Source organism: Felis catus, chromosome A2, assembly GCF_018350175.1.
Source record: "Felis catus isolate Fca126 chromosome A2, F.catus_Fca126_mat1.0, whole genome shotgun sequence".
NCBI classification, from domain to species: domain Eukaryota; kingdom Metazoa; phylum Chordata; class Mammalia; order Carnivora; family Felidae; genus Felis; species Felis catus.
Window position 1 is genome coordinate 69,501,104 of NC_058369.1, and position 9,979 is coordinate 69,511,082.

General features: G+C 43.0%; 1 long non-coding RNA gene across 1 annotated transcript; it reads right to left on the reverse strand.

The window, feature by feature from the left end:
* Window positions 1-1,524: 1,524 nt before the first annotated feature.
* Window positions 1,525-9,670, reverse strand: LOC109497385. Its single transcript, XR_002737217.2, has 4 exons — window positions 8,835-9,670; window positions 4,987-5,051; window positions 2,239-2,452; window positions 1,525-1,976 (listed from the first exon to the last, which is right to left on the reverse strand). It is a non-coding gene; the product is annotated as an uncharacterized LOC109497385 (long non-coding RNA).
* Window positions 9,671-9,979: the final 309 nt, after the last annotated feature.

Genomic DNA, 9,979 nt, shown 5'->3' on the forward strand with positions numbered 1-9,979 from the left:
GGCAGACCTCCAAATCAGCTTGAGACTCTGGTCCTGAACTTTCATAAAAGACCGTGAGCTCACTTCTCACAAGCCTTTGGCATCTGTCCCCCTTTTGAAATCCAGGTTTGAAGAATAAGCTGTCACATTTTTGCAGTGAGCACTGGCTTGCTAGGCTCCCCAAGAGAAGCCCCAGGTGGCCGCTGCCCCCTGACAAACTGAGCGGTCAACTTCCCAAGCATATTTCAGCACCACTGGCCCAATCTCAAACATTGGCCTTTCTGACTTGCTATTTACACTAGATCTCTAGTCTTTATTAATCCTCATTTTCCACCGCCTCCTATTTTTTTTCTCAGTGGTTACATGTACATGATTTTGAGTGACCATGTGCACCAGTTATGGAAAAGCCTACCGTCTCTCAGTGTCATGGCGTCAGTCCTCTATGGTTCTTCTTTCCTACATCCTCCATCTAGTCAGTGCTCGTGTGCGGGTCCTGTAGACTAACCAGAATGTGCTCATCTGCCCTTACCTCTCACCTGGATCATGCACTAGCCTTCTACCTGGTTTCCTGGCTTCCATTCATGTGCCCTCTATGCCATTCTCCTCCAAACCCAGGAGTTAAACCTTTAAATACATTTATCAATTTATATTATAATCTTTCTCTTTAAATTCTCCTATGGCTTCTTATTGTAGTTAGAGAAAAAAAATCTAATCTCCTTACAGGTCCTCTGATTACTTGTCTGATGTCACTTTAAAATTTTTTTTAATGTTTACTTATTTTTGAGAGAGAGACAGAGTACGAATGGGGAAGGGGCAGAGAGAGAGAGACACAGAATCCGAAGCAGGCTCCAGGCTCCAAGCTGTCAGCACAGAGCCCGACACAGGGCTCAAACTTGTGAACCATGAGATCATGACCTGAGCCAAAGTCGGACACTTAACCGACTGAACCACCCAGGCACCCCTTTCTGATATCACTTTTAATACTCATCACTTCAGTCACTGTGGTCCTGGCTTTCTGTCTCACAAACGTTTCAAACTTATGCTCATCCAATCTGCTGTGATTGTTGTTTCCTGGGCTTGAATGTTCTTTCTTTGCTTGGCTACCTGCCTTTTATTATTACTGCTTTGCTTCCATTACTGTCTCCTTAAAAAGGCCTTCCTGGCTGTCCTAACTATAGTAGGCCTTACCTAGGATCAGACCCCCCTGTCCCATTGCACGGTTTTGTTTCCTTCATAGCACTTATCACTGTCAAAACTCATCTTAAAAATGGGCACCTGGGTGGCTCAGTCTGTTAAGCCTCCAACTTCGACTCAGGTCATGATCTCACAGTTCTTGAGTGTGAGCCCCACATCTGGCTTAACGCTGACAGTGCAGAGCCTGCTTGGGATCCTCTCTCTCTGCCTCTCTCCCTGCCCCTTCCCCACTTATGCTCTAAATAAATAAATAAATAAATAAATAAATAAATAAATAAATAAACAAACTTAAAAAAATTGGTCTTAAAAAGAAATGGATTTTATCTGTTTATCTATTGCAACACCATCCAATTCAGATACAGAGTTTATTGGAGAAAAACATCCAGAGAAGTAATAGAACATATACATTGTCTCTAACTCTTGTTACTTGTTAGGTCTTATACCGGGTGCAGGTGGTCTGCATGTCCCATGGCCAAGGTTCCAATAAAGGAGGACATTCCCTGGGGATGTTCTGTGTATTTGTGGTGTGCCTTTTGAGAAGAGGGGCAAGGTCGGAAAGCATCCATGAGACGACACAAGATCCCTGGTCGGGGAGGTGGCCTTGGAAGGGATACTCCAGAACATGGCGACTTGTCATTAGCCTGATACACTAGTAATTAGCCTGTTCAACTAACTCAGATCTCCTTTCCAAGCTCTCTGCTGTGCTGCCAAAAGTGGGGAGGACATGAGCATCCAGGGCCGTTGGCTCCATCTCCTCATTAAGATACAACCATCATAGAGGTGGTTGTCTGTCTTGTTTGCCACTAAAATAGTACCAGAAACATAGAAAGGTGGTCACCATATTTGTGGAGCAAATGAAAGAAAAATGGCATGAGTAGCAATGGAGTAAATGATGAAAGGGAACTGAAATATAGCAGGAAAGGCCATACTTGAAATTGTGTCTTGGTGGTGGACGGGGTACTGCTGGGTAGACAGGTGTCTAAATTTATTGCAGCATAAGGGACAGTAGAAGCCGCTGGTCAAATGAGTGCAGATAGGGGTTTTTCCATTGTTTTACATACATACCTGTGACAACTTCATTTATGGAGTTCTATCAACGTGACACATGCTGTCGCTTAAATCGGTGGTGTACCCTGGCATCGGAACCAAAATTTCATGATTTTTTTTTTAAGACTATCAGATTAGGATTCTGTGAGAGACTGGTTCCAAGTGTCTTTCTTTTTTTCATTCTCATATTGTTTTGTTCATCTCAGACCAAGATCACAATCTGTCCTGGATTCTGTTTGGCATCAAGAGTGATAATGAGGTCATTTCCACTATAGTAAGGTCAACATTAGTAATGCTAACTGCATCCCAATCGATTTTTGGAATGCTTAGCAAAGTAAGAAAAAAAATTTAATAAAGGAAAAGTATATGATGAGCTAAATCCTGAGAAGTCTGACTAATACTACAATGTAAAATTCTCAGCAGGCACTCAATCAAATTCATCTCTTGAGGATTTCTCATTATAAGAACCACCCCCCCCCCCCCACCCTGGGATTTAAGTCAGCATTCGAGTTTTACTTATTTCATAAATATAAATCCTTGGGGTGGATATTATTGACTTGTAAAATTAATAAGATTTATTTCTGTAATCTCAATCAAAACTATAAAGTAGGCAAAACAAATTTTTTTAGCACTCTCTTCCATGACCCATCCTGGAATCATTTTTCTCTACCAGTGTAATATCTGTTTTTCAAGGCTCTTAGGGACTGAAGAATGACACATAATGGACAAATTACACAAATTAGTTCACTCTGAATTTCTACAAGTCAAGTCATCTGTTGCAATAATTTTAAGGCAATTTTTTCATGATTAGTTTAAGACAATCTTAAGCTCTCTGAAATTTTATACCTTTGGTTACTTTTTCCTAAAAATGTCCTTCAACATTTTCCCCCGTTTTCGTTCTACTTTCTCCCTGTTTCTTCTTGGGCCATTTAGTGACGTTTTTTCCTCCCTTTGATCACCTCCTAACCATCAGTGCAACTCCTGTCAATCCCTCCACCTTCTCATGCTTCACGGTTTGTTTCCACCTTGTCTAGTCACATAGCTTCAGCTTTCACTTAACTGTAGGCTTCAAACCAAAGTTTGAATAAACGTTGCGGCCACATGTAAAGTTGGACGTGTCCATTTAACTGCCCTACACATTCCTCACAATCCATTCTGTCCCCACCACCAAGCACTTTCTGTTTTCTTGATCCCAGTGTTAGGATGAACATCACCCACCTTCCAGTCTGTGAGCAGAGGAGTCCATTTCCACTGCTTTCCATATTCAGCCATTGAGTCTAGTACTACGTCTTTCCCTAAAGTCTTCCCTATCTTTTCATTTCTCTGCATCTTCATTCAGAGCAGAATAACTATAACTTCATGGGTGGCCTCTCTGAAGCTTATCAGTCACCCCACGTTCACAGCAGCCTGGGAAGAAGCAGTCCTGAACCATCAGGCCTCTTTAGGATTTACCTCAAGGTCACCCTGAGCGTCTTGTACGAAATGTGGCCTCTTCACTATTAATAAGGTTCTAAATTGATTATACTGAAATTATAGGGAGTATATGGGATGCACTCAAATGATGCTAGTAAATATTTCTTATATATAAAAAATGTGTGAGTCTTTGGAAATAAAAACTACAGAAGTGAAAGAGATGCACCTGACCTTCAGAAGGACAGGGGAATGAGTAGAAAAGCAAAGTTGAAGTGCCCTGGGTTCAGATTTCAACTCCACCCTTGGTTTAACTGTGGGCAAGATACTTATATGATTTTAGCTTCAGTTTCCTTACCTGTAAAATGGAGATATCTCATTTCTCATTCAAAGGGGCTTTTTGACAGTTAAATAATGTTTTATGTGAAGTTTCCATTTGGAAATTTACACACGGTACATTCTTACCAAATCAAATACTGTTAATACTTAGGAGTGTAGGACTTACATACTTTAACAGTTTAAGGAGATAACAATAGAAATATTATTGGGGCACCGGCTCAGTCGGTTAAGCATCTGGCTCTTGATTTCTGTTCAGGTCAGATTCTCCCCACATTAGGCTATGTGCTGACCATGTAGAGCCTGCTTGGGCTTCTCTGTCTCCCTCTCTCTGTGTGCCCTCCCCTGTTCATGATCTCTCTCTTTCTCTCTCCTCTCTTTCTCTCTCTCTCTCAAAAATAAACAAACAAACATTATAAAAAACACTGGCTTCACGGGGCACCTGGGTGGCGCAGTCGGTTAAGCGTCCGACTTCAGCCAGGTCACGATCTCGCGGTCCGTGAGTTCGAGCCCCGCGTCAGGCTCTGGGCTGATGGCTCAGAGCCTGGAGCCTGTTTCCGATTCTGTGTCTCCCTCTCTCTCTGCCCCTCCCCCGTTCATGCTCTGTCTCTCTCCCAAAAATAAATAAAAACGTTAATAAAAAAAATTATAAAAAAACAACAACACTGGCTTCATAAAGAAATACACAATAGCTGCCAAAGAATAGTGCTGACAGCCATTCTTTTTTTAAAAAGTTTATTTATTCACATTGAGAGAGGATATATGCGCGCATAAGTGGAGGAGGGGCAGAGAGACAGGGAGAGAGAGAATCCCAAGCAGGCTTCATGCTTTCAGTACAGCACCCAAACCAGGGCTCAAACCCACCAACCATGAGATCATGACCTGAGCCCAAATCAAGAGTCGGAGGTTCAACTGACCGAGTTTCAACTGACTGAGCCACCCAGGCGCCCCTCTGGCAGCCATTCTTGAAGGCCCCAGGATATCTAGAATGGACAGAGATTATAGGCAGGTAACCCTTACCTTAGACAGAGCAGGATCGCACACAAAATGTTGTTTGACTCCTTAGCTTCTGAAAAAAGATTTTTCTGCACAGAGCAAGAAAAGGTTTATAGATTTTTATGGTCTTTAAATAAAATCAGGCTAGACTCACTTCTCACCTCTGCCTAGCAACGTCCAAATTTGAAAGCATTTTCCAACCGCTTAACAGAGGCATTGGGGGAACTATAGAAGAATAAACCTTCTCTCCAGATGCCATTCTTGGACCAACAGACTTACCCAGCTGTGGGCTAGGTGACCAGAGGGTGAGGATGATTGGAAACTGCCATTTGTGTCTGCTACACACAACGACAAGAGAGGTTTTCACTTGGCTTGGGGTTGTTGGGATCATTTAGCGCAGTGTTCCATTTACTGGAGAAAAAAACCCAAGCTGAGACCGGCTGAGTTGGACAGTCACGCAGCTATGGAGTGGCAGAGCCAGGCCTGGAGCCCAGATCCTAGTCCAAAACTCTTTTTCCACCACCCCACAGCTGCTGCTTTACAGTATTGAGGTTTTGGAATTTCACTCATTCAAATGCAAATGTTCTGTGTGCTTCTTTAACGGGACATTTTTTTTGTCTTACTTTGCTAACTAAGGTTTGCTGTATTGAGCAAATGAGTGTAGATCTAGAGGTGTTAAAATCATCAACCTCTTTTAAATCCTCATTATTTTTCCTTTGCTTCTCTTTATGATGTGGAACACTGGCTTCTTTTTTTTCTTTCCAGCCCGAATTGGAGGCAGCAGTACATATAACTTGACTTACTTGTTCTACTGGCTGAGTAGTGAGAACGAGATTAATGAAATCAATGTAGCCCACAGGAAAGTCCTGCCCATCTCCACCCCAACCCCTCCTGTGGGAATTCTTCCAGGGGACTTGTTTGGGGAATGAGTTGCTATGAAACAGTGCTGCAGCTGGGCTCTGTGGGGGGTCTGGATGGTCTCATAAAAGCTAACCGTATCTGGACTTTGAGAAGGTTAGAGATGTTCTGTGCCATCCAATATTACACACCGGCATAAGTCATGACCAACATAAACCTTTAAAAAAGTCTCCCATTCATCCATCCATTATTTATTGAAGCCATACTATATGCCAGATATTCTGTTTGGTTCTGGAGATGTGCTTTGATGGAATCACACCTTTTGAGAGAGGGCAAAGAAAGAACACAAAAGGCTGCAGCTACCTAGTGGAAGGGAAAAGACAGGAGAAAGGACGAAGGGTGAAAATCAGTATCATTATGTCTATAGAGACAAGTGAACAAGTAATTATAATGCAATGTGATAGGGGTAAGATGAAGTTCAGCTGTTGACACACCAGAGTGGCCTACCCCCATCTTCCACGGTCATGAAGGATTTTTGGAAGATGTGATATTTAAGCACAAATCTAAAGAATAAAAGAGGTTGTACAGGTGAAAAGTAGAACAGAGGATGTTCTTGGAAGAGGAAATTGTATGTGGAAAGATTCTGAGGCATCACAGAACACAGGGAAGCACAGGTGAACACTGGGTCTGGGGCACAAATGAACAAGGGTAGGACCAGTGAAGGGGGAGGTGTGAGAATATAGAGGAGTCGTTTGAAGGACCTTGAAAGCCATGCGGTGGCTCTTCCCGTCTTTGCCCCAGGACTTTGCCTGTGATAATTGCACCTCTGGAAGAGCAGTGTGACACCACTTATCCCCATAAGCCTGGCCTAATCTTTGGGATTTGTGGAAACAATATAAAAGGAATAGTGCAGGTGAGGTCAGAGGATGGGATATGTATCTGGCCACTCAGAAGTCATTGAGTGGAGGGACATAGCTTGCGACTGAGTCATGTCCTGTATCTTAGAGCTAGAGCAAGTTGGAAACCCAGGTAGGACTAGCTTCAGCTAATGGAAATAGATTGCAAGTAACAATAGGTAAAGCACAATAGAAGTGTATTTTCCTCTCCTGTGGCAGTAGTCTGCTTAGGGGCGGTCTAGGGCTGGTGTGGCAACTCTGCAATGTCATCTACGTCCTGCCTCCTTTGATTCCGAAGCGCCCCTTCCAATGTGTGGTTTCAATACTGTGGCTACCGAAGCTAGAGCCGTCACATCCACTTTCTCGTGTAACGCTGAGCAGAGCAACTGACAGTCCCTTCCACAAGGGCCAATGCTTCTTCCTGTTTCTCCCTAGCTCAGTCAAGTTCTTGGATTTTGGAGCAGTTTCTGTGTGCTTCTTATTGGACTTCTCAGCCTTGCTCTATGGCACTATGGAAATTTCTATCACTACCACCTTCATTAAGTAACTATTGTGGGCTTAGCAGTTGCCTACTATTTTTCCGAATGCTATTATAGGTTTTGATCTTTTAAAAAATTATTTTTTAGCTTTTAATGTTTAAGTAATTTTAGACTTCAAAAAAGTTGGTAAAAATATTACAAAGAGTTCACATATTCTTTTCTCCCAGCTTCCTAAAATGTCGATGTCACGCATAACCATAGTATAATGATTCAAATCAAGAACTCAAATTGGCAGAATACTATTAATATCTCTATACACCATATTCAAATGTCAGATTCCCACTGAGGTTCCTCTTGGTTCAGGATCCAGCCCAGACTGCACAATGCATTTGGTTGTCATGTTCCCTCAGTCTCCTCCAACGTCACTTTTGTGCTTTCTAAATGCACAGCATCAGAAGACATATGATAATCTATATTTCCCCATACCGCTGATTTTAACTTTGATCTTTTGGCTAAGGTAGTCTCCCAAATGTCTCCATATAAAGTCACTATTTTCCCTCTGCAATTATTAAGTATCTTCTGGGGAGATAAACTGACCCATGCAAATATCCTCTTTCTCATCACATTCACCTCCCCCCCCCCCCCCCCCCCCCCCCCGGTTTTAGCCCTTACTGATGACTTTGGCCTAAAGCTATTACCACCGTGTATTTGTCAAAGGGTCATTTTTGTTTTTAACTTTACAAGTGCCATATGAGTACGCAATCTGCAGTGGGACTTGAGCAAATCAAGGAGTTAATTCTCCTCAAACCATTAAACCCTTAGGTGGTCTTGGATGCTTTACCCACTACAGATCACTCCCTGGCTGTCGTATGAAAGCCAGTCACTGGACACAGTACCTAGTAGTCCAGGTAGTGACTCCCTGCTTATCTCTGATCTTCTGTTTGTCGGTTTGCTTGTTTGTTTTTCCTTCTCTTCCTCTTTTGATTCTAGATTCCAACCTTTATTACTAGAGTAAATCTGTATCTGAAGTCCCAGGCTTTCCATCGTTTTGGCTCAGTACTCCATTGTCTCTCTTTGGTTTGTTAAACTTGACCTCCTTCTTAACTTTCAACTCTGTTCAGTCCTCTGAATTTGGAGTCCAAATTCACCATCATAGCCTTCACCACGCATTCCTTCTTCTAAGTCCAGCTCTGTGAATCCCCACACATTTGCTGAGGCGTTTCCTAATGGTCTGCCTCCGGGGGAGTAACAGCCTACATTGGACAGATTGTTTAACTGCTTGGGAATTTACTGGACATAGTCAAATTGGATAAGTAACAATTGTGTCGTTAAAAAACTGTGCTATAGTTCACTGATTATCATCAAGAGGAATAATAGGGAGTTAGGGTAGTAGAGGCAAGTCCCACTAAAAATCTCCTTGGAGAGTTGGGCATAATATTTTTATGTTTATCAAAAGTTCATGAATTAAAAAAGAGTTGAGAAGCAGTGTCTTAGCACAAACTAAGCTATTTTCAAAATTTGGATATGAGTATAAACGAGAAATAGGATTGGTGTTAGGGAGTCAAGCTAGTCTCAGCAGCTGCATAGAGGAAAGGAAGGAAAATGACAATAACAGTACTTTTAAAAACTGAGCACTTACTATGCACCAGGCACCATGCTGGCTTCTTCGCAAACACTAACTCCTTTAATTTCCACAACAGCCCTGTGAATTAACAACAGTTAATGTCCCCATTTTAGATTGATGGTTTAGAGTGGTGACGTAAGCAAGAAGCACTCAGGCAGTCAGTGGAAGACGCAATACACTGTCCCAGACCTTGTGCTCAGAGCCCACGTCTGGATCATTACCAACCGTGCCAGGCCGGGTGTGAAATCAGAGAGAGGTTTGGGCTGACACTTGGGCTGCCTGCCTGGCATGTACCATGTTGAGAAATGTGAGCAATGGGCTTCCTTCGTCAGTGCTGCTGGGCTGGAATTGAAGACCGAGTGCTGACGATCCAGGTTCATGGTGGTTACAAGGGTGTTCCTACTGATCACCTGAACTCATGCATCTGTCGTAGAATCGCTTCTCCACGTGAACACTGTTCTTCCACCATGGGCACTCTCTGTCTTCCTGCCAATAACCCACCTTGGCTCCCATGGCGATGGAGGTATCACAGGGATGCCACATAGCTTCCTTCTCATCCCATGAGTAAGTCTACCTTTACGATCCTGGTCACTCACACACAGATTCACTCAGGACATGAAGCACAAGAAGTAACTTACAGAGTGAGGGAGGATCACCCCACATTAGCGAAGGCAAGGAAAGGACAAAAAAGGCTACAGCTACCAAGGGGAAGAGAGGAGAGGAAGGACCAAGGCTGATAATCAGTACCAACATGGTCATACTTTTTCTTAAAATGTTGAAATATTTTCAACTGGTTGGTGAACAGTCACTGCTTCAAGCCCAGCCCCCTTCACAATGCCCCCGTCAATCCCACCACCTCCTCTTTCCAGCAAAAGAAAGTTAATGTCTGTTTAGGGTTTTCTTTGTTTTGTGTGTGTGTGTGTGTGTGTGTGTGTGTGTGTGTGTGTGTGTGTGTGTGTGGTTTTTTTTGTTTTGTATTTTTAGAGAGAGAGTGTGTGTGTGTGAGTAGGGGAAAAAGAAGGGGTCAGAGGGAGAGAGGGAGAGAGAATCTTAAGCAGGCTCCAAACTCAGCACAGAGCCCACTGCAGGGCTCAATCTCAGGACTCAAGGATCATGACGAGCCAAAATCAAGAATCAGACACTCAACTCACTGAGCCACC